Source organism: Sabethes cyaneus, chromosome 2 (assembly GCF_943734655.1).
Source record: "Sabethes cyaneus chromosome 2, idSabCyanKW18_F2, whole genome shotgun sequence".
Taxonomy (NCBI): domain Eukaryota; kingdom Metazoa; phylum Arthropoda; class Insecta; order Diptera; family Culicidae; genus Sabethes; species Sabethes cyaneus.
In genome coordinates, this window is record NC_071354.1 from 50,088,167 (window position 1) to 50,112,465 (window position 24,299).

General features: G+C 38.2%; 1 protein-coding gene across 1 annotated transcript in view; it reads left to right on the forward strand.

Moving 5' to 3' along the window:
• The first annotated feature begins 480 nt into the window (after positions 1-480).
• The window catches only part of LOC128737898 (microtubule-actin cross-linking factor 1), a 401,187-nt gene continuing 377,368 nt past the window's right edge, over positions 481-24,299 (forward strand). The window contains exon 1 of the mRNA XM_053832661.1: positions 481-1,051. The gene's annotated coding sequence lies outside the window, so the exon portion shown is untranslated. The remainder of the gene's footprint in view (positions 1,052-24,299) is intronic.

Below are 24,299 nucleotides of genomic sequence, written 5' to 3' on the forward strand. Positions count from 1 at the left end.
TCCCTGTTTAATCTCGCTGCTCAAAATATTCTTTACAAAATTCGGTTACCTGACCTTAAATCTAAACTGTTAATCGTCTGCTATAATGTTTACCTAAATGAAAAGCTGCGTTTATTTCAACACATAAATCCTAACTCTGCTTGCCTGAATGCATAGCCATTTATTTTCAGTGTTACCTCTGTCATGAAAATCCTTAGCCAGCTGATACATTTCAAGACAGTAGCGAAAGTTTCTCAGCCTGCTCACACTGCCGTTTGTTTTGATTTGTTTTTCTCAAGTTCACGTGTGTACTGTGAGTACGCGCTCACCGGCTCCGGCTTCATGCTCGCACCTCGCATTTCTCTCTATCATCTCACTTCGGCTCCAGCCAGCCAACCATCGGCTACTTCGTTTGTTATCGATCCGCCGCGCCGCGTGTGTTTATCCGTTCGTGCCTTTCGCTCGCCGCGTCTCGAGTTGTGTGAGTGCAGCGCAATGATGATTTTAAATCACACTTGGAATAATTTTCATTCGCGGATCGGTCTCGTGTAAGCGTCGAAAAGTGCTATTATTACTGATAAAAAGTAATGAATCGGGCTTGCAAATAGGTGAAAATAAAAGAACTTTTCGTCGCGCGTTAGAAGCAAGTGTTATCCGTGTGTTACGGGCACGGTTTAGTCCGTTTTTGGGCGATGAAAATATTCTGGTGAAAAAGTTCTGTCTGCCGTGTGGATTTCGCTTAGGTTTTTTTTTCTTGACGGCCTCTCCTGGGTATCAATGGTGAAATAAAGGAAAGTGCTTTGATAATGTGTGTGGGCTGGAGTTGATTATTTGCAAGGGCAGCTAACCAATCTTGATAAGCGTTAGTGTGTGCTGTTTGATTAGAAGTGTGAATAGAAAATAAAGTTTGATTCTAATCTGTTCGCGAAGTGCCACGACGAGTGCGACGTGGAAATTTCTTGGAAAACCTCAGGATTTGATTTGCCTCTGGTGCTAAATGTACGTGGGGTGAAATGCGCATTCTCTCACCCGAGCGAGCGGGAGGATAGATTGTCGCTTGGAATGGTGTAAGGTAAGTAGAGATAGTTGACTGTTTTTCGGTTTATTTGATGCAGCACCCACGCATTTCTGGTCTTGAAAACTATGCTAAAATTGGTGCAAGCAATTTTATACGTAGTTACGTTATACATATTTCAGTTAGTGAAATAAGAACCATTTTTCTTCCACATACCCATATGTTTTCTTTGCAAAATTAGTCGGTCCTACTCCTAGTGCTAGTTCGCAAAATTAGTCACTCCTAGTGACCTTCTCTCGAATAGGCTTCTGCCCTAGGTAGGTAGTTCATAGTCAGTCGCGAGATTATAACAAGTGCCTTTTCCCATTCCCTTCTGTTGTAAATTTGATTCAAACTACGAAAATTTATAGCTAAATACCAGCTATAGATAGAATCCTATGATTATTGGACGCCATAGCGTTCGTGAAATGAAATGACATCAGGCTGTTAAAAGTTCTTGTAGGAAATCAGTAGGCGCTGAAAAAAATAAAATTTTTTACTTAATTCGTTGGCTCTTAGCGTTTTGTGTGAAAGTTGTAGTTGTTTTTGACGTAGGATTGCGTCTTTGTTTACTATACTATCGTGAATCCCATAGTAGTCCCATTTTTATAGGAAACTCCATAGAAAATGAGACAACTATGGCATTCACGGCAGTGTACCGGGTAGCACTGTGAAAACGAAAATTGAAGTGTAACACTTGAGTGAAAGATTTCAAATGCTAATAGCTATTATACTACTGAACGAAACATAACTGTTAATATCTCATTAGATAGATAAAATGTCCGGCAATTTTAAAGAAACATTTACAACAATTTTTTTACGCTTAGTAGTGAAAATGTATGTAAAGTGAGGTCAAATTTACCCATACATTTTCTTCACGATTACTTTGCTTCCCAGGCAAGGACGACAGCTAAATACACCATCTGCTTAGTGTGGTTTTCTTTGACAAAAACAGTAAAGGACAATGGATTCTTTCACCCAGCAAATTAAAACCATTAAGATGGAAAAAAACTAATAAAAATTCTAATTTAAATTCTCTAAATTCTAATCTAAATTAAAGTGACCCTGACATCGATAAAACCCAAGAGGAAACTGGCGATTCTGATATAATCAGTCAAATCCCAGGACCCAGTGGTGTCAACGGTGCAGGACTAAACCCAAAACAGCCCGGTCGTACCACAAATCATATAAAACCACAAAGAAGAAATATTAAATTTGTACAGATGAATCTTCACCATGCAAAGGGAGCAACTGCCATACTTTGTAGAAGATTCACAGAAAGCAACCTGGATGTAGCACTGATCCAGATATAGATATATGCAATAAAGGGGAAAAGCCAACTTTTGTAAACGCAATAAGGCAAAAAGTAGTTGACTTAACACTATGCAGTCCAACGATGAATGATAATATAAAAAATTGGCACGTATCGAATGAAGAATCCTTATCCGATCACAAGCAAATCATATTTGATTACGAAGCTAATCAGCAACTTAAGGAAATTATGAAAGACCCCAGGAAAACAAACTGGGATCAGTATAATTTGAAACTGAAGGTTGGAGTCAAGAAATTAAAAGGCTGCTCAAGGACATGTAAAGAACTTGAGGACAACTCAAAACAACTTTCAAACCTGATCCAACAAGCTTATCACGAAAGCTGTCCTGCAAAAGAACGCTCTACGAATAGAGATGTACCTTGGTGGAACAAAACTTTGGAAAAATTTAGGAAGAAAACTCGGAAAATATTTAACCGGGATAAACGAACACAACAGTGGGAGGAGTATAAACAAACTCTCACTGCCTATAATAGAGAAATGCGAAGATCAAATAGGATTCACTGGATGCACACTTGTGAAAACATTGAAAACACTCCAGCAACTGCTAGATTGCAGAAAATCCTCTCTAAAGATCATTCTAATGGGTTACGTGCATTGAAAAAAGAGGACGGCTCTTTTACTAACTCAACTAAGGAAACATTAGAATTAATGATGAGAACACTTTTTCCCTGTTCAATCCTTAATACATGCGGAGTCCAAACTGCACCTCCATTGAGAACTGTAAATCTTGAAACCAGGACAGACATTCACGAAATAGCGAATGAAATGACTGGGTTAGATAGAAACAGGGATGGTACTTATATTTTGGCCAACAATTTTTTTACGAGAACCAAGGTTGAATGGGCGATTGACACTTTTGAACCCTACAAATCACCGGGTAGGGATGAATTTTACCTGTACTACTACAGAACACCTATTCTAACAAACCTTTTTCAATCAAGCCTGATACTACGCCATATACCAGCAGTATGGCGACAAGTACGGGTCACGTTCATTCCGAAGGCCAATAAGATGGATAAAACTTCACCATAATCCTTCAGGCCGATAAGCTTATCCTCTGTTGTGTTGAAAACAATGGAAAAAATAATTGATGAGCGTATAAAGTCATCATATTTAGCCCAAGATCCTTTGAGCAAATATCAATTCGCTTATCAAAAAGGCAAATCTTCGATAACAGCAGTACAAACTGTTGTAAAAAATATAGAAAAGTCTTTTGAAGCGAAAGAAATTACAGTAGCTGCCTTCCTATACATAGAAGGTGCATTTGATAATTCATCTCATAATTATATGATTACGGCTATGACGAAACGTGGTTTCGATATATCCATTATCCACTGGATTAGCGAAATGTTATCAAAAAGGGAGATATCAGCAAACCTTGGAAGCTCATCTGTAAGCGTTAGAGCGGTAAAAGAGTGCCCACAAGGAGGTGTAATATCATTTTTATTGTGGTCTTTAATAGTTTATAATCTTCTTCAAAAGTTGATAGCGCTAGGCTTTGAAATAATTGGATTCGCAGATGAAATAGTCATAATTGTTCGAGAAAAATTTGATTCTATTATTGCTGACCGAATGCAAATGGCTTTAAATTTCATTTCATCATGGTGTGATAGGCAGGGTCTTAGCTTAAATGCCAATAAAACTACCGTCATCTGGGGCGAGATTGTGCTAAAAAACATATCCGGAGTGATTCGCGATAAGGGCGCAACTAACAAGGTGTAAATAATGAGGAATATCACTGTGATAATTTGCCAGTACATTTTCAAGTCTTAATTTAAATAAAAGTTACAAAAATCAAGGTTAAAGATATAAATTGGTGTAGAATAAATCAATCGTATAATTTCACAACAATACTGCATAAAATTTGTGCATTCAAGCTCAAAATCTAAGTTTTATAGTTGAACCCCTTGGAATGAGCCTCAAAGCATTTTGACAGTGAGATTCGCCCAGCCCTGTTATGCCTAGTTTTGATTTTTTATTTAGTTTCGCCTGTTTACAATGCGCCTGTGTTTTGAAAACAACGCATTTTCACTCTTTACTATCGCCTGTTTACAAAACGATTAGCAAATAAGCCTGTCACTTCATAACAATGCAAGAGGCTAAACTGCAAATTGTCTTTTGTTTTGAATAAACACTTCTATTGCCCATCACTAAAAACTAGTTTTAAATAATTCTAACGATTAAAACAGAAGAAAGGATTCTTGCCAAGGATATTATCAGTCTTTTTAAGGCTGATGGTGTAATAAAACGATTTGTTTACAATTTGCCAGTTGAGCCCCAATCGCGAATCACTCCGGATATGTTTTTGATCTTTAGCTCAGTATACACACAATTTAGAAACTAAGTTGATGTCAAACCTGTCAATATATACTGAATTGTTCAAAATTCAATACACTGTAAATGATTAGTTTATGTACCTTCAAAATAGCAAGTTGATGCGATTTCTTGTTTGGATTGGTTTATGGGAAACATTTTTTACAAGCGTTATTTCCGAGTATTTTTGATCGCGAACTTTGAAACCCTGTTTAGGCTAAATAGTTTGCTAATATTATCTGTGTTCCATTCTAAGTTATGAATAAATATGTTATTTTCATCATCATTTTGAATTTAGGTCACCAGTTTCTATAGATATAATAAATTTTCACAAATAAATATTTTTGGTTTTTTGGCACAATCTCACCCCGGATGGCGCTACTATCATACCATTAACGAGAAGGAAAAAAATTACATTAAACAACATCAGATTGAAAGGAACACTTTTAAAACTTTCAGACACTGTCAAATATCTTGGAGTATTTCTTGACAGAAAACTCAATTGGAACACACATCTACAGCAAGCAGTAAACAAAGCTACAAATGTTCTATGTATATGTAAAAAAACTATTGGTAAGTAATGGGGGCTGAAACCGAAGATGATCCATTGAATCTATTGAATCTCTGGTGACTTCAAAACTGGAAAGACTTCAAAGGCTAGCCACTCTCAATAACAGGTGCAATGAGAAGTACACCATCGAAGGCATTGGATGCTTTACTCTATATACTTCCATTGCATCAGTTTATACAATTAGAAGCTGAAAAGAGTGCTCTAAGGATCAAAAGATCAATGAACCCCTTTGAACGTGATCTAACAGGTCATCTCAGTATTCTAAAAACTATTAGTATTAATCCTATTGTAACTAATAATGAAGATTGGTTGGAGAAAAAATGCAAGCCGTACCATAGCCCTGCATGGTACAGTAGGGGCAAGATACCCAAAGCACTCCGTTCGCGACTGGCATGTTTTCACCCCACCAGCATGTCATGGAGGCATGTTCCAGTCATCGTACGGAGTTACACCTTGACTTAGGGGCTCCTGATTTGCCGACTCTCAAGGCAGGGTCAGGTCCCGTGGCTTAATTTTTGCCTAAATGTACAATGCGGCACCAACCGCCAAAGGGCACAACTGCAGAATGTGTAAACAGAGCCATTCAGGGATTCTCTCTCTATGCTAATCCAGCAGAGAAAATAACTCTCCCTCGGTGTGTCCGAACCCCGCAGCCAGGCCTTCCGAAAAATCGGCGCTGGACTGCAGAACTGCATGATTAGGTAGCCGAAAACCACACGACGAGTGTTCCACCTTCTCTGTCTGCGTACGACAACCAAGGTGGCGCACCACAAGGTGCGCGACCATGGCTGCCATACCCCAGCCGGCACCACGTGGAGGTAGAGATAGGAGTTAGGAAACAGAGGTGATATATTTGCACATGTTCACTCATTTGCCAGCCTAGTACGTTCCAGTTTTGATATGGACTCTGAATATCAAGAATCGAGGCAATGCAAAGAGGATTCATCAGGTATGCATTGAGATTTCTTCCATAGTCAGATCCTGCAAATCATTTGGGGATAAGTGCAAATGGTAAAATTTTATAAGCAAATATGTTTAAAATTCCTGAAGTGGGAAATTATTGCTGCGTAAATTTGGTTCATGCTAAACATAAATATCAAGCGTAGACCTCTCTGATCCCGAGATTTGTTTCGTCCCATATTTTATTGTACCGTGCAAGCGATTTACCTACTGGTACAGTACTTGTAAAAAACTTTTTTCAAGTAATATTTTTTTTTGAATTTAGACCTCTAAATAAAGTAAGTAATATGAGAAAGAAACCATACGTACAAAACACAGCATTATTTTTTACGGATAACCCAAAGAAACGTTGCCAACACGAATGAAATTTTAACCCATTAGACATAGGTCTTACTTTTCCAAGGAAAAAAACGGATAAAACAATTTTAAATACAATCGGGGAATAAAGAAGTCGAGTTTACTTTGGAAATTTGTTGGATCGTTATCTCTTTCTGTTAATAAAGCACACGTCTTTCCATGTCTAACTGCAGTGGAGTAGGTACGCGTTTGAAAAGCTACTGAGTCGGGGCTCAGCTGTTTAAGAGCCGCTGTCGCCATTATGCTCTCCAGAAGTAACTGGCAGCTTTCCAGTCAAAGCAAAATCATCATGAATACAGTAGTTTTCGATAGCCGTCGTAATGGGCTGTAATGATGAGTAATTTATTTCCCTACCTACATGGTATTGAGTGCATTTGCATTTGAGCGTATCATTTTGCCTTCCCTTTGTCTGGTGCATGGTAAGAGTAAGATGTAAGAAAATCGCCGTCGGGCTTCCTAACGGAGAGTAATGATAAAATGATTAATGAAGGCATACTTCCAGAGAGGAATAAAAGTGAGAGAAACTTTATTGTAATTAAACATACATATATTATGTGTAGTGTCTATGTATGTCTGATTTAGTACATCTAACGAAGCTGAATTTGGTTAGATTAAATTAATTTCATTAGGCTTAAAGCATCAGCTAAGAACATCAGCAACTATGGTTCTTGCTGTGGTTTAAAATCGACGCCTCCAAATTAGTGAATGAATATCGTACATTCTCCCCAACTATGTCGAAGTGAGCGTATCGTTGTAACATAAATCAAGCCAGTAAAACCTCCCATAGAGGAAACAATGAAGAGAAAGAGAATCATAATAGCCTCATTGAAACCGGCTGATTCCTCCTGTAAATAAAGCTATCCACACAATACAATGCTGCTAGAAGATGTGGGTACGCTTTATTCCTGTGTTGGTGTATACCGTTTCATGTTATTTCCTCTGGCCGGTTGCGAAGCTGGTTGCTTGTAGTATGTTTACTACAGCGCTCCGGGGCCTTCCGACGTGTGTAAACTGACTCGAGCTGAATGATGTACCAGATTGCGGAAGCTTTGTTTAACAATTGTTTGTAGATGCACACTGGCAAACCGATTCGTAGCTATCTTGTTGGTTTGTATAATAAAGAATTTTGACGCCTCCAATGGAAGCACCGAAATCAACTGTAGAGTAGTAGATGAATTATTGACACATTATATTTATTGTTGAACTCAACTATTCGGTCATTCATTGAACAGGCTATAATTAGCGTTAGGGCTTATTCTGTAAGGCGAGTGACGTGACATGACAAATTTTTCGTGTTTCATTCAGTGAATCGAATAACTTCAGAGCTTTTCATCGAACTTTTCGCGGAATGTGACCCGATTCGGATAACACCAAAGTAAATGAAAATTACAGCGTAACGAAATTTGGAATCCCACGTAACTCGCCTCGCAGGATAGGCTCCAAGGGACATGGTCCACTAAAAAAACAATTTTTTTTCGACTGCGAAACGTTTGTTTAGGCCACATGCATTTCAAATAAAAGAAACCTAACATACATTTTTATAGTAAGTGAATTATAAGGAAGCAAAATAATAAATCTATGATGACTAGTTTTGTTTATCCGGCTTGTTATCAAATTTTTCGTAGAACAAGTAGGTATTTACAGGCTATCGGGGCCGATCGGGACGAAAAGATTCTTCCGTCCTGTCATTGGAAGACATAGCCTTCATCTGTCGAGCAATGATAGCGGTTAAAGGCTCATAAATTTCACCTGAAGCACCTACTTTAACGTTTGAACATTCGGAAATATACCTGGAAGCATTCAAATAGGGACTCTGGCTCTCAGATCGATCATGTCTCGATTGACGGTCGACACTTTTTGGATGTCCTCGAGGAAAGATCGTATCGCGTGGAAGACAGCATAACAGCTGGTTTACTGTCGAATGACAGATGAGAAAAACCGGAGTTTCTACAAAACGGTGAGGTGCCAGAATTTCGCCATGCCTGTGATGTGCAATGATAGTGCTGGCAACCTGCTTACTGAGAAAACGACGGCAGTGCCAAGTGGAAGGAGCACTTCCAGATATAGTTGAATGGAGAGGTAAAAACGAAGATCCGCAGTAACCGGATAAAAATTGTGTGCGATGGCCAAGCTGTAGAGTCATAAACACAAGAAGAGGTTAAGAAGGCAGTCAGTGAGCTGGAAAACGGTAAAGCTGCTGGGAAGGACGGTATTTCGGCGGAACTTGCGAAAGCGAAGAGCGAGCGGTGGTTTGAAGCAATGTCAGGATCTGGAAGGAAGAACAACTGCCGGTGGTTTAACATGCCTTTCCGCATCCTGTTCTGTAGACCGAGACCGTTAGCCGAGTCCTTCGTCTGCGAGTATCAAGCTAGTTTTTGTGAGGGTCGCCCCGCGATGGGTCAGATGTTTACCCTTTGTCAGTTACTAGACAAGTTCCGGAAGTATAACTTGCAGACTCATTATCTGTTTGTAGACTTTAAGGCGGCGTACGATATAGTCAAACGAAATAAGCTGTGGTAAATATTGCTAGAAAATGGTTTTTCGACGAAACTTATTACGCTGACGCTGTGCGACGCTGTATGGGTCCAAATCATGCGTCAGAATAGCGGATGAGACCTCAGCCGCTTTCGTGACGTTGGATGGACTGAAGCAAGAGAGGCATTCTCTAACCGGCTATTCAATATTGCCTTGGAAGGTGCAATACTAAGAGTAAACGTAGAAAAGATCGTAAATAAAGTAAAGTAAATAAGTACTAACAACAAATCCTTTCGCGAAATGCTGTGAAGATACAGGTTTTTCGTGATCTTTAGTAGCAACAAGTATTGGACTGACATTCCTTCCATTGGACTATGGGCAAAAACGAGAGAAAAAACAGATGCAGATAAGATACAGTCTGCAGGCTGATAAAATATAGGTGATCCTATGTAAAATTTTCCGGAGAATCGCGTGGTGCCGACCCCTTTCCTATTTGTCATCGGAAAGCGTCCCATTTTGCTAATTTTCCCCTATTTTTTTTTAAACATTTTTTCCGTCATTGAATTATTCTAAGCAAGGATTTGCGAAAGCAAAATTCAAAAACCCGAATTAATCCACCTAGCGGCGTGACCTAGCCTTTCTACTGTCACAATAATCATCATTTAATTTCTCAGGAACATCTATGTATAATTAACTTGACTTTAAATATCCGTTCCGTATTCCTCAAAATCCTTATATGCCAGTAAAATTCACAACGTATCGCGTAGAATAATTAAATTTTCTTTCCTTGTGTGCGTAAATACTTGTAACACCTTATTTAGTTTTATAATCGGTCGGCCTAAACTTTGGGGCTTCAGAGCCACATAGGAAACTTGTTTTGAATTGACAATATGAAACATGTGTTCAGAACAGATTTTTTGATAATTAATTAATACCATGCGTTCAAAAGTTAGCATCTTTGAAAAACAAGAGTTCAGAAAAATTATTATTATACTTCGCTTTTGAAGACAAAGGATATCGACAACAAAATGATTAATCTCAAAATTTTACTATTAGTTTGCTTGGATTCAATTTTGCGATATATCTGAATTAGAAAAAATAACTGAATAGAGCATTAGATATGAAAAAGAGAAATTGAACTTTTTCTTAGCTGGCGCTCCTTCAGATAATTATTTTTGCATGAAAATCAAAACTTATGCTTTTTTTGAATGTACTTTCATGAAAAGATAGTCATTAGCTTGATCGCATCGTTTTTACAATGTTGGAGGGTTAGGAAAACAAGAGGGTTGCAAAAGCTGCGCCTTAAACATGCTTGAGAATGGGAAATATGATCGATATGATTTTCAGTACTTGTCATTTTTGATTTATTTGTTGAAACATGATACATGACATAAGACATCTGTCCTTTAAAATGTCATTAACGAAAACAAATCTTACAAAATTACTACCGTGCAACGTTTACTTCCTATTTTTCATATAACATTTCTAAGCTCTAGTATCTATTGATTGAAAAGAGCATCTATTGATGCGCAAAATTCGTTTGAAATTTGTATAAATTTATTTGGAAAAATCAACTCATTTTTAATCCTATACACCACTATACCTTCATGCTTAAATTAACTGCTTTTCTTCGCTGTTTGCTTTTCGTGTACAATTGTGAGTAACAGCAAGTGAACAAAATGACAATTGAAATCTGAAATCAAAGAAAAGAAAAAGCTTTTCGATTGAATCCCATTATTTAATATTTATTTGCAACAGATACGTAGTTCGCCTACGACGTGCAGGCTTCAACAGCGTCTTATTTCAAAGCGTATACGTATCTGTTGCGAATAAATATTAAATAGTGGGATTTAGTCGGTAAAAGTTTTTTCTTTTCTTTAATTTCAAATTTCGTATTCCACTAAGAGGCTTCAAAAATTTCAGACAATTGATTCAGAAAAGTGAGAAACATCTTTTCTTGAATTTCAATGCAAATTTAAAAATTGCAAATTGTCATCCCAAGTAACAATTTGAGTTTTATTACACTCTTATGATGACATTCAAGACCAAAATTGGTCATGAAAACCACCAGAAGAGTACAATCAAACTCACATTGTTGCTTGGGATCACATACACACACATACATACATACATACATACATACATACATACATACATACATACATACATACATGCATATATACATACATACATACATACATACATACATACATACATACATACATACATACATACATACATACATACATACATACATACATACATACATACATACATACATACATACATACATACATACATACATACATACATACATACATACATACATACATACATACATACATACATACATACATACATACATACATACATACATACATACATGCATACATCACACACATTGAATACAATCAACATTTGTTTTGAATTCACACGTTTTAACGGTTTAATGTACGGTGCTTAAGTGTTAAAGTTTAAATAACTTTTGAATGAACTGTCCGATTTTAAATAACTCGGTTTCGTTTGATAGATCTCAGTAGTAATTTTCAAATAATAATAAAATGTGTGATGTTTTTCATTGAATTAATGCTTATATGTTACAAAAATATGTTTTAAATACTATTTTTTCACATTTCTTTATGTAACTTTCAAACTACAAGCCCAATCGTCATGAAATTTGGAAGTTAAGGGTTTGCAAGGCTCCTCTTTCATATGCAATCAATTTTGTTCAAATCGGTTAAGGGACCTATGAGATAATAAAGTCCCATATTTTTCATATTTTTATACATAACTTTTGAACTAAAAGTCCGATCAGTATGAAATTCAATAGCGACCAATGGGACACCTAGACCTTTCATTTGACACTAAGAACATTAAAATCGGTCCAGCCATCTCCGAGAAAAGTGAGTGAGATTAAAAGCGTCACATACACACACACATACATACACACACACACACACACACACACACACACACACACACACACACATACACACACACAGAAAATGCTCAGTTTTCGAAACTGAGTCGAATGGTATATGACATTCGGCCCGCAGGACCTTCTTTCCATTTCCGGTTTTCCAAGTGATTTCTATACCTTTATACTATATATTTATATAGTAGAAAGGCAAAACGTAATAATTATGTGTAAAAAAGTCCGCAGAATCGAATAGGGGTTATGTCATTTATTTTACATTAATTCTTTTGGTTGAGTTGCCGTTACCAAACCGACCATACCAAACGGGAATTCAACCAAAAAAAAATTTTTCGATTTCCTATATTCTGAATCTTTATATATTACAGCGAATGTATCGACATCAAAAACAAGTCCCTACTAGTACACTACAAAAACTATTTTTATGCCAACGTAAGAACCGATAACTCAATATTTAGTGAACGGGACATAACACTAATAGTTCTTACAAACGGATAGTTTACCTTTTAAACCGACCGGTTTCGGGAAATATGTTTCCCATCAACGGGGTGATGTCCAACTGATTATCTTGAAGAGATGGAGCATTTACATCCTTAACTTAGTCAAACTGAAGAGCGGCGATATTATTGGGGCATCGTCCTCATTCATTAGCGGTTGCTCAGCTGTAGATATTTGCATAGACTCCCAGGCATTTAAGTGTGACGATTTTCTCACATTTTTTAACATTTTTGCACTGTCCCAGTCTATTTGATGTTGAAGACTAATGGCATGCATCGCCACACTGGAGTCGTTTATGCGTTTGTTCTCTGTTGCATTCCTATGCTCCTTTATCCTGGCTTGGATTTTACGACGAGTTTGGCCGATGTATATTGACGGGCAGTCTTTACAGTTGATTTGGTAGATTCCTGACCTATCTTTGGTAGGAACCTTATCCTTCGCGTTGCACAGTGAATCACGTATGGTAGTATTACTTTTGTAAACTGCGTGATAGCCATGTCGTTTTAAAATATTTTTATCGGGTTTGTGATTTTGGGATAAAACGGTATGCTGATTCTTTCGATGTTCTCCCTCTCTGGCTGTAGTGTGGTTACATTTTGTTTATGTTTCTTGCGTTCATGTACCCGGATGATTCTGTCGACAAACTGTTTGTCGTATCCATTAATTTTGGCAGCTTTATATATATTTTCTTTTTCTGCTATGAAGTCTTCTTCTTCCATAGGGATATGGACAAGACGGTGTGCCATGGAATGGAAGGCCGCTTGTTTTTGGGCGCCAAAATGATTGGAATCAGATGTGATGTATCGATCTGTGGACGTTGGTTTTCTATAAATTCCGAATTTCAGAGTGTTGTCCTGTTTCTTGGTTATTAACAGGTCCAAGAAAGGTAATTTTCCATCCGCTTCTTTTTCCACTGTAAATTTTATGGTGGGGTATCGAGAATTTAGTAAATCTAGAGTTTGCGGCAGGTGCCTTTCTTTTACGATCGCGAAAACATCATCGACATACCGTTTCCAGACTCTGGGAAAAAGCTTTTCCTTTCCCAATTCAACTTCAAAGTCACTCATGAACGCTTCAGCCAGGAGGGGTGAGAGTTTACTCCCCATACTAAGGCCAAATTCTTGTTTGAAGATTTTTTCCCTAAATGTGAAGAAGTTCTGGCTCATACATTCTTTCACCACCGTTATGTAAGCTTCGATGTGAATGGGGGGAGCCCGATTTCTCTCTAAATGTTCCCATAAGCTTTTTATAGCAGCGGGGACTGGCACACTCGGAAATAGAGCACTAACATCGAACGAAACCAGAATTTCTCCCCGTCGTACCACTGTATCTTGGATTTGTGCTACTAATTCTAGCGAATTCTTCACACTTGATCCGTGCCTAATGGGATATTTTCTCATCTCGTCTACTAACCAAGCGGCTATTTTTTCAGTAGGTGTGCAGACATTAGACGAGATGGGTCTCATAGCCAATGGGTTTTTATGTATCTTGGGGAGGCAGTAAAGGGAGGCAACTTTTGGATTCGAAATCAGGAGCCGTTTTTCTAGCTTTATTTCCCCCATGAAGTGAGCAACTTTCTGGCGGGTGTTATTTGCCCCCTCAATCATTCCATTGAGAGGATTTTTTGGTTTGCCGTTTTTGTAGGTACATTCTACGTACGGACCTGAACTAATCATATCAAAAACCCGAGAGTCATAGTCTCCTTTATCTATTATTACAACAGCATTACCCTAATCCTTTCCACCAGAGATTTCGGAAACAAATTGGATAACTCACCCAAACAGTGCAATAGCCGGACTGTCAACATATAAGGTTACAGTGATCCTAATCGAGATGATACGTTAAACACCACGGCCAAAGCAATAGCGCATAAATTGTTTACAATATTGTTGATTAATTTTCACCAATATCAAACGTGCACCAATATTTGCGATCCATAGGGCCTGGGAAGTTGAGTTCGAATCCGGTTATTATTGGCCCCCAGCTTGGGTAAAGAGGAACGATACACATACATTGTTTATACCCGCTGTGCGAACGTTCTGGCTGAACCTTTATGCCGTGTTTTTAACCGGTCGTTTGAGCAAAGAAAATTTCCGGCAATTTGGAAGCAGTCCTACATGTTTCCGGTTTTCAAAAGCGGCAATCGACATAATATAAGGAATTACCGTGGGATAACTAGTCTCTCAGCGTCATGCAAGCTATTCGAAATAATTGTAAGCTCTGTTATTCTCTCCCATACGAAAAGTTATATCTCGGTCGATCAACATGGATTTATGCCAGGACGATCCGTTTGCACTAACCTTATGGATTTTACGTCGACTTGTATCTCGCACATGGAACAGAAGGCCCAAGTCGATGTAGTGTACACCGATTTAAAGGCAGCTTTTGACCGTATTGACCATCGAATACTTTTACGAAAACTTTCTCGACTTGGTGCATCACAAAACTTTACTGAGTGGTTAAGTTCCTACTTATGCGGACGAACTCTACGTGTACAGCTCAATTCCTGTTTATCCACCCTATTTTCAAATAAATCGGGCGTACCACAAGGCAGCAATATGGGCCCATTGCTTTTCTCGCTGTACTTCAATGACATCGCTTTGCTTCTGGGTGACGGTTGTAAGTTAGTGTACGCAGACGATCTGAAATTGTATCTTGTTGTACGGTCAATTGAAGATTGTCGTAATTTGCAAAAGCTGCTGGATATTTTCGTGAATTGGTGTTGCAAGAACTGGCTGATCGTTAGTATTTCAAAATGTCAGGTTATGACTTTCCATCGCATTGCTAACCCTGTTATTTTCGAATACAACATTGATGGTCAAGCACTTGAAAGGGTTGAACATGTCAATGATCTTGGCGTTATTCTCGATGCCAAGCTTAATTTTAACCTAAATCGCTCGGCTATTATCTCCAAAGCAACTCGGCAGCTCGGCTTTATTTCGAAAATTGGACGAGATTTCAAGGAACCATACTGCTTGAAGGCTTTGTACTGTTCCCTGGTGAGACCTCTAATGGAAAACGCGTGTCCTATCTGGACTCCATATCAACTAACCTGGAATTTACGAATTGAACGAGTGCAGAAGAGGTTCATTCGTCTTGCATTACGTAATCTTTCCTGGCGAGATCCCGTGAACCTGCCTCCGTATCCTGATCGCTGTCGCCTTATTGGGCTTGACACCTTAGAACGCCGTAGGAAAATTCAGCAAGCTATGTTTATTGCCAAAATATTGAATGGAGAAATTGATTCAACGAACATTCTTTCAACGTTGAACTTCCGTGCTCCTCAGCGTTCTCTCCGCTCTGCTGGACTGCTAAAACCTCTATCGCACCGTACAACTTTCGGATTCAATGAACCTATGTCAGCGTGTATTCGAACGTTTTCTTTTGTGGAGCACATGTATGAATTCGGAGAACCATCGCACAAATTCTTCCAAAAGATTTTTAATTCTAGTATTTTATAAGTGACCATGATTTTTTGTATTTAGTTTAAGTTAGTTACTCACTTGACAATTAATGTTTATTTATTATGTAGTATGTGATGTGAATTGTAATTATGTATTTTTGTGAAGATGATGGGGTTTTTATGCCTACGTGAGGATGGCCTCAGCTTGGCTTTTCCCCATCCAACCATTGCTCCATGTAGACCTATTAGGTCGGATGGATAGAAAATTAATAAATAAAATAAATAAAAATACTTAATAAGCGTTGCTTCAATGGTCCTCACTTACCTAGTTTTCCGCTCTTTCCCGTTCACGTCTTGTCCCACTGTGTTTGGATACTATAAATACCTTTGTTGCATTACTTTCTTCTATCATCCGCTTCGTCGATTGTAAAATTTACCGTTATAAAAAAATCATTTGATTACCAACGAAGCCGTATAAACTACTACATACTAACGGTACAACAAAGCGTTATTCAGCAATATTGTAGATTCAGATAATAACCAGCTCTACAAATGTCTCATGCATAACTTCAAATTTCAAATTCTGTTTGGCTGTGGCGATATAGGGTAGTTGATCCAGTAGTTGTGGTAGTACCAATAGTTGCGCTACTATTCATTATTAATGCATATTTTCGTCACCGTAGCATTTTAAATAAAATAATTACGTTTATTATAGAAAACAAGTTGTTAAGAGTATTGGTAGTTAGACTACACCATTTAAAATTAAAGCATTACTTGCTAAAATGCCGATTTTCTAAAATCTAACGCAACTATAGACGCAACTATAGACGCAGTTGAGGCGCACAACTACAGGCGCTCAAACTATAGTTGCGCTACAATGTTTTTCCACCTAGCAACCTAGCAATGTATACGGAATAACACAATTAATGGAACACCAAACTTAATTAAGAGAACATTAGCACAACTATTGGTACAATATAATTGAATCGGAAAATTCATATTTTTCTTTATAAAGCTTCTCGTACAACGAATGCAATTGTCTTGCCTTGTGACAAATACCTTGTGTTTGATAAATTTATATCCCACAAGCATTAATTGAAGCATATACCTCAATAAGCAAGTAAAAAGAAATTACAATATGCTTAGCTACGCGACTAATGGATCAACTACCTTAGTCGAACGATTCAAAAGTGATCGTACCATGCCTGTTCAGGACCAAAAATTAGCATTAGCATTAGCATATGTGGCTGCACACATCGTAGGTGGCTATATAATCCTATATTATATATATACCTATATATACCTAGCTACGTCCGAACAACTGCAGGGGAAGTCGGTAGGAATGTTAGTGTAGCATCTACTTTTGGCAAGTAAACAAGGGCAAGGGAGTAGGCAAGGTAAAGTAGGGCAAGGCAAACAATAAGGATCATGAGGAAGATTTATTCAATAATAAATATACAGTTTATTGTATATATTGAGTATATATATGCAACAATAGAATAATCTCACCAGCAATCCGTCGCGTGAAATACAATTGCGTCATTTGAATTTCCATCAGTGTATCTAATATCCAATAATTAATTTAATTTTTTCCATATCCATGATATCCATCTGTATTATTTAAATTTGTTACGGCCAAAGTTTTAATCGTACAGTAGGAGGTGCTTGATGAGCTAAAACGAAACAAATAATTAAAATAACATATTAGACTTACCTGCTACCAAGGCCGGGTGGCTCAGCCGTCTGCGCAAAATCATAGACCTCAAGTCTGGCATCTGGGAACCACGTAGCATCGCACCCCCTAGCTTAGCTACTGAATAGAGTATTACCGGGTATGGCTGCGTGGAGGCGTTAGGTAGGAGCTTGGGCTGGCAAAAGCTATATTGGTCGCTTTCTCGTTTGCCTTCCCCATTTCATACCCGCCTGTTCAGGACCAAAAATTAAACCAAAAAAGCAAAGCTTTCGGTTTGAGGGCAATTGGGTGGGTTAAGGTCTTTCGGAACAAACTGGACCCCTTTCTCGGCATACCATTCTTGATCGACTTTGCTGTAATGACAGCTTGCCAAATCTTCTCAAAACATCACGGAATGGTGGTGGGATCGAATGTACGTATTCGTTTTTGGAAACACTCGTTTTGGTACAGTTCCGACATCATTGTCTTATTTCTAACGAAAACTCTAGTTTTTCTGCCACAGCTGCAAGTGCCCTGCCAAATCATAAATTTTCATGCAAATTTGTCGGCAAAAACAAATTTAAATTTGCTTGAACTATCCCTCTGAGCCGTTGCCAGGTAAAATTTTTGATCTGGCATTTGCCCGAAGCCAGCCTTGACATAAGTTTCATTGTCCATCAGAAGACACCCGTCGAACTTGGTTAGCACCCGGTCGTATAGCTTTCGAGCACGGATTTTGACCACACTTTTCTGTTTTATGGTTCGGTTCGGCTATTTGCTAGCTCGATACGACTTGTTTCTTTCCCGGAGTCTAATTCTCGTCACAGTACTATTGGCAGCACCGAATTTTCTAGCCAAATCACGGTCTGACAGACTGGGAATTCTCTTGATATTAAAATCTTGCTACGCAGTTTCCGGTCGATAGTTCCACTCCGATGATTAGCTTGAGGCATCCGAATGGTCGTCAATGTTTCCTCATACCGTTTGATAACGCGTCATATGGTATTTCTGGGCAATTTTAGCTGTTTAGCAAGCCTAGATGCAGACCACAACGGATTTACCAAATAACTGTGCACAATTTTTTCCCTTCTTTCGGCTTTCATGTTGTTTGTTTTCAAAATACAGGCGTTTTGCGGAATGTCAAAAATACATAGGTAAAGCTAACAAAATATTCGACACGTGGGCGCCAAGAACTTCCAAATCCGTCCACCAAGAGCGCCACAATATGAGCAAAAGTGTGTTCCCATTCTAAATGAAGCAAGCTTTAGTTCATACGTAAGTGAGCGTTTTCAAACTGTTTGGAATAATTCTTGTTTTTTTGACTATGTTCCGATTAGGTCAAGACTGCCTCAAGGCTCAGTTTTAGGTCCAGTTTTATTTTCGATATAATATAAACGACCATCCAAGGATACTCAAACATTGCCAGATCCACCTTTACACAGATGACGTGCAGTTGTACTATAGGTGCAATAAACTAGATAAAAATGTAATCGCTTCGCAAGTAAACGACAATTTGTCGCGTATATCGCGTGGTCCGTGAGAAATAAATTGTCGATCAATGTAAATAAAGCGTACCCAATATTCATAGGCGACATTAGAACATGGATAAACCGTCGTTAAGGCTGAATGATACTTCCTTGCCATTTGTCAATTCTGTTACTAGCTTAGGATACAAAATTCAAGAAAATACGGAATAAGCCAACTTTATGGAATATAGAATAGGAAAAGTATATAAAACACTGCCCTCGTTGCATTTTAGTGCTGGTTATTTGAGAACTGACAATAAAGTTTCTGATGTTTCGTTTAGTAAAATTCAAAGAACCGCACTATTTGTTCAACAAACTAAGACCTTTACGGAGCGTTCGTTGTCAAAAATTTCTAATACCACTGTACCGATCCCGCAAGTATGGTAATTCACTTTTTGTAAGAGGCGTAGCAATTTGGGATTCAGCAAAGGATTGTTCCAGCACTTTCAATGAAAATTAGGACGATAAAAAAATTGTTATGAATTAGAAATTATGATTGTACCCAATTTATGTGACACTAGTTCTACCATATATGAGTCGTTGTGACATTTGAAAAGGCATTGCCTTAAGTTGCAGAATAAATAAGACAAATAACTATATGGATCATAATTTTTTTATATCGTTCGTAACAGTTCACAGTGATACAGTTTATGCTCGATTTATTTTGTACAATTAGGGTATGTTGCTACATCGTTAATTGCCTATTCCCGTCCTATCCAACACAAATTATTAAAAATATCAGCATTTATATGACACACAATGCAAAACTAGTTATTCCCTAATATTTTAGTTAGTTGTCTATCATACGCGATCAATCAAAGTGATCTATTTAAATGCTTTTTATCATTAAAGAAGTCCTACCAGTCAAATTTCCTACGATTTTTCGTGCGACGTAGAAGACAATGTCGACTAATCGTTTTAATTTCCGTCATTCATAAATAAAAATAACTCACGCAAGGCATTGTCGTTATTCTACAGTCAGGAAAACTTGCCTGACGTGCAGAAATTTTGTAGAACAACATTTGTCATGCCGTATTACACAAATACATGCGCGTTAGCTTCGTAAACATTGTTGTGATTTTTAGTTCGGACGATGAAAAATTTTGATGGACGGATTTTAAAACGGTACGACGAATTTTAGAAATAAAGTCAGTTGCGTAATTTCAATAGTATGCTTCAACAGTCGCTTTTCAGTGATTTCAAAGTTCACGGATCGGAAGGTAAGTGTGTTTTAGTCAAATCAGCACAAGAACTTTTGAAGTATTCATTAAATCCATACAACAAATGATGAAAATTAGAAGAGCTTTACTTACTACGACAGGAATTAGAAAAAAACCCTACATAAGTTAAATCCCCCAAGAAATCAATTCAGCTTGACTGCGTTGTAGAAACTTTGTTGCTTTGTTATCCATTCGCTTTAGGGACGTGACAGCACTTCGAATGCATTTCCTCTTTATGCCACCACCTCCCCCGTACGAGGCATCCAAACCCAAAACGGAAGGATGTAGCTTTTCGCGACAGCCGGGGCCGGCGCCATTGGTAGTGTTTGTAGCGTTCAGTTTACACGTTGTGATATGACTTTTGCTTCCGTGAACGTGAACGTAACTGTATTGGTTTAGTTGGATTTCACTACCGCATATAAATATGAGGACGGTCAGGGGTTACTGACAAATTACGTTCGTCAGGAATTATCGAACCTTTACATGTGTTTTCTATTTTGCTATTTTATTTCAATTGAAAATGAAATTACTCTATCCATATTTGACTAATAACCCCTCGAACTTTGTAGTTTAGCCGATCATCGTGCACCGCGTGATAATAATTTATACGCGCGGCCTGCATGTGTTCGATAGAATGGATTTTGACTCGACAAGAGAAAGAACACGAGAAAACTCCATTGTATGTAGGGTACCGCGAGCAATGAACGAGAGCCGAACGAGAGAGTTTGCGCGACTGTAGTTCAATTTTTAGCTACCGCGCGCGGTAACCGCGCAATGCTACCAAAAGGCATCAGGTTTTTGCCGTTCACATCGTGATTTGGAGAGAAGGTAAAAAACCGCCGTGGCTCTCCCGTGTTGCACAGCGGATGATCGACCGACCGGTCGGTAGCAGACTGCCGGCTCTTGCTGTTCTAGTTTCCGAGGGGGGTTTCAGTTGGTTTGCGAGAGTTTATCAGGCTGCAAGTGTTGTATAACCAGTATAGCTTTTTTCTGCATCCGCCGTCGTCGTCGGAACAGTTATTTGACGTTCGGTTTATATGAGATAGTTCCCTACCTTCACGCGGTGTGTGCACAGTCTTCTGCAGTTTAGTGGGCCCTTTCGTGCCCTTATTTCCTTTCGGATGTATTGTGAAGCTGTTCAGCTGTGTGAAAGATAATTATTAGGAAAAGTAGTGCTGAGATTTGTACCACGAAAGGTAGTCCAAAGAACCCGTTAGCTTGGTGGTGCAATTAACTGAGCTTTTGTGCTGTGCTCCGAAGTGCTTCGAATGTGAAACTTTGTTTACGCGACAAACGGAATTGAACGAACGACGATAGGTGCATTATTCTGCGGAGGAAGGAATACACGCAGGATTTTTATCCTTGCTGAATAACAAAGGTGGGTGACTTTGTTGGGTTTCCCTGCGATGATTCAACGAGGCAGTATTATGGCAGTCGAAAACCATTTTATAGAAGCGAACAAAAACGTGCGGAGAAAGAATATGCCTTGTCGAATCAAACGCGTTCAAGTGCAATTGTCGTCCCTTCCCGACCGACCTGTGTCACGGTGGTGAAAAATCGATATCACGATGATGGTAGACGTGTTTTGGTGCTGAGTTGTGCAATATGTTTAAAGGGGATGTGACGTGCTTATCGAAATTTTACCGATGGTTTTCGATGGATGTAATCTAGATTTTATGCTACTTCCAAATATTGGGGTTTGGTTATTGCGCATAATATTTTCATGTTTTATTTCCATGAAACGATTAAAATAACACCTCAGTGTATGAAAAGCTAAAAATTTGTTCTATATAATGAGCACTTCTCAATAAGCGCTGATGAAGGTTGTAAGTAGCAGTCAAAATATTTTTGTGCAAGTGAATAATTTGTTTTACCAGCTATTTTGAAGTGAATATTTTGTGTTCAAATCCTTTGCTAAAAGAATATTTTTTGAATTTGTAACAATAGTAGACTTAAATAGAAAAAAAAATTCTTTAACTCATACTCGCTGTACTGCCGTGAATCGCATAACAGTCCCATTTTCTATAGAGTTTTCTATATAAATGGGACTGTTATACTTTAGAAGGTTTTTTAATAGTTATTTTGTAATTATGTGTGTTTCTATCGTGTTCGTCACTACGTCTTAAATCTTCGTACCATTTAGAGCAGATAAACTAAAACAAAGTTTTTAGTAGGTGAGCTATATTTAGCTGCTAAAAACAAATACTTTTCTCAGGCAAAAAATCGAAATCTTACTGCATTTGTTCTGTTCGATTTCATAATTGAGTTTAGTCATCGCTTGATCAGGCTTTGTTAAATTTAAAATAACTAAGCGTACGTTTGTTTGTACTAACAATAATCAAGAAGCAAGCTCGTTATGCTCTCGAATCTTGTTCACAGTAGCTACCTATATAGTATACTAGCTGACCCGATAAACTTCGTATTGCCACAAATTAACCTGTGTTGTACATAAATCATGAATCTCCGATGATCTTTGCCTCAATCTCGAGTTTTGCAAGTTTCTGAGGAGTTCAACCTTAGATGATTCATTTGGCAGTTACGTAACTATGAAAGCATCCCAGGTAACCAATAAGGATCACCAATGCTATTCAAATGTAGGCCAATAAGCGTTTAAGTCGCCTTAAATGCTACTTAAATGCTATTTTGGCAAAATATACAGCTACTTTACTGATAACCTTCTTACAGTGCTGACAATGCTAATTTACAGCTAATTATACCGACACGAAGAATTTGAATACAATTTTGGATGCCAATTTACAACACCTATGCAGTCAAAAAGCTAATATACAGCAACGTGCAGTATAAAATGCCAGATACGCTGATTTGCTGCTTATGTCAAGGCTTATTAGTTACCAGAAATGGGTAGTTTAATACACAAATTTGCAATTTTTCCTCACAATAAAGTAGAAAACAACTCTCCTGCCCGAAGCGGATAGTAATGTTTGCCATGATTGTACAACATTTCGCCGAATATCATTTTGCGAAAAACCTTTAGCGGCGCTTCCGACGGCGGGCGCCGGCAACACTCGCGGCCGTCTCGTCGTGAATGATCTAGAGTTACTATAGATAGTTTTTGTGGTCTTGTTAATGACTAATGTTTTATGGAAGAGTCTCGAATTTCTCGAGTTCGATTAGTTTTTGAGCTTCGCAAAAATTTCTGTTTTATTTGTATTAGAGTCCATATCCCCTTATCACAGGGTTGAGAGGTCTCTAACTATCATAAAATAAATTTAAGACTCCAAAATCTCCCACATGCCAAATTTGGTTCCATTTGCTTGATTAGTTCTCAAGTTATAAGAAAATTCGAATTTCATTTGTATGGAAGCCACCCCTCCTAAACAGGGGAGGGGCCTTAATTCATCATAGATAAAATTTCTGCCCCCTTAAAGCCCCACATGCCAAATTTGGTTCCATTTGCTTGATTAGTACTCAAGTTATAAGGAAATTTGTATTTCATTTGTATGGGAGCCCCCCTCTTAAAAGGGGGAGGGGTCGTAATTCACCATAGAAAAAAATTCTGCCATCTAAAACTCCCACATGCCAAATTTGGTTCCATTTGCTTGATTAGTTCTTGGGATAAGAGGAAATTTGCATTTCATTTGTATGGAAGCCCACCCTCTTAAAGGGGATATGGGTCATAACTCGCCTTCTAAAGAGGAGAGGGGCCTCAATTCACCATAGAAAAAAATTTTGCCTCCAAAACTACTTACATGTCAAATTTGGTTCCATTTGATTGATTAATTCTCGAGTTATGAGGAAATTTGTATTATCATTTGTATGGGAGCCCTCCCTCCTAAAGTGGAGAGGAGTCCTAATTCACCATAGAAAATATTCTTGCCTACAAAAACACCCACATGCTAAATTTGGTTCCATTTCCTTGATTAGTTCTAGAGTTATGAGGAAATTTGTATTTCGTTTGTATGGGAGCCCACCCTCCTAAAAAGGTAAGGGGTCCTAATTCATCATAGAAAAAATGGTTGCCTCCAAAAACACCCACATGCCA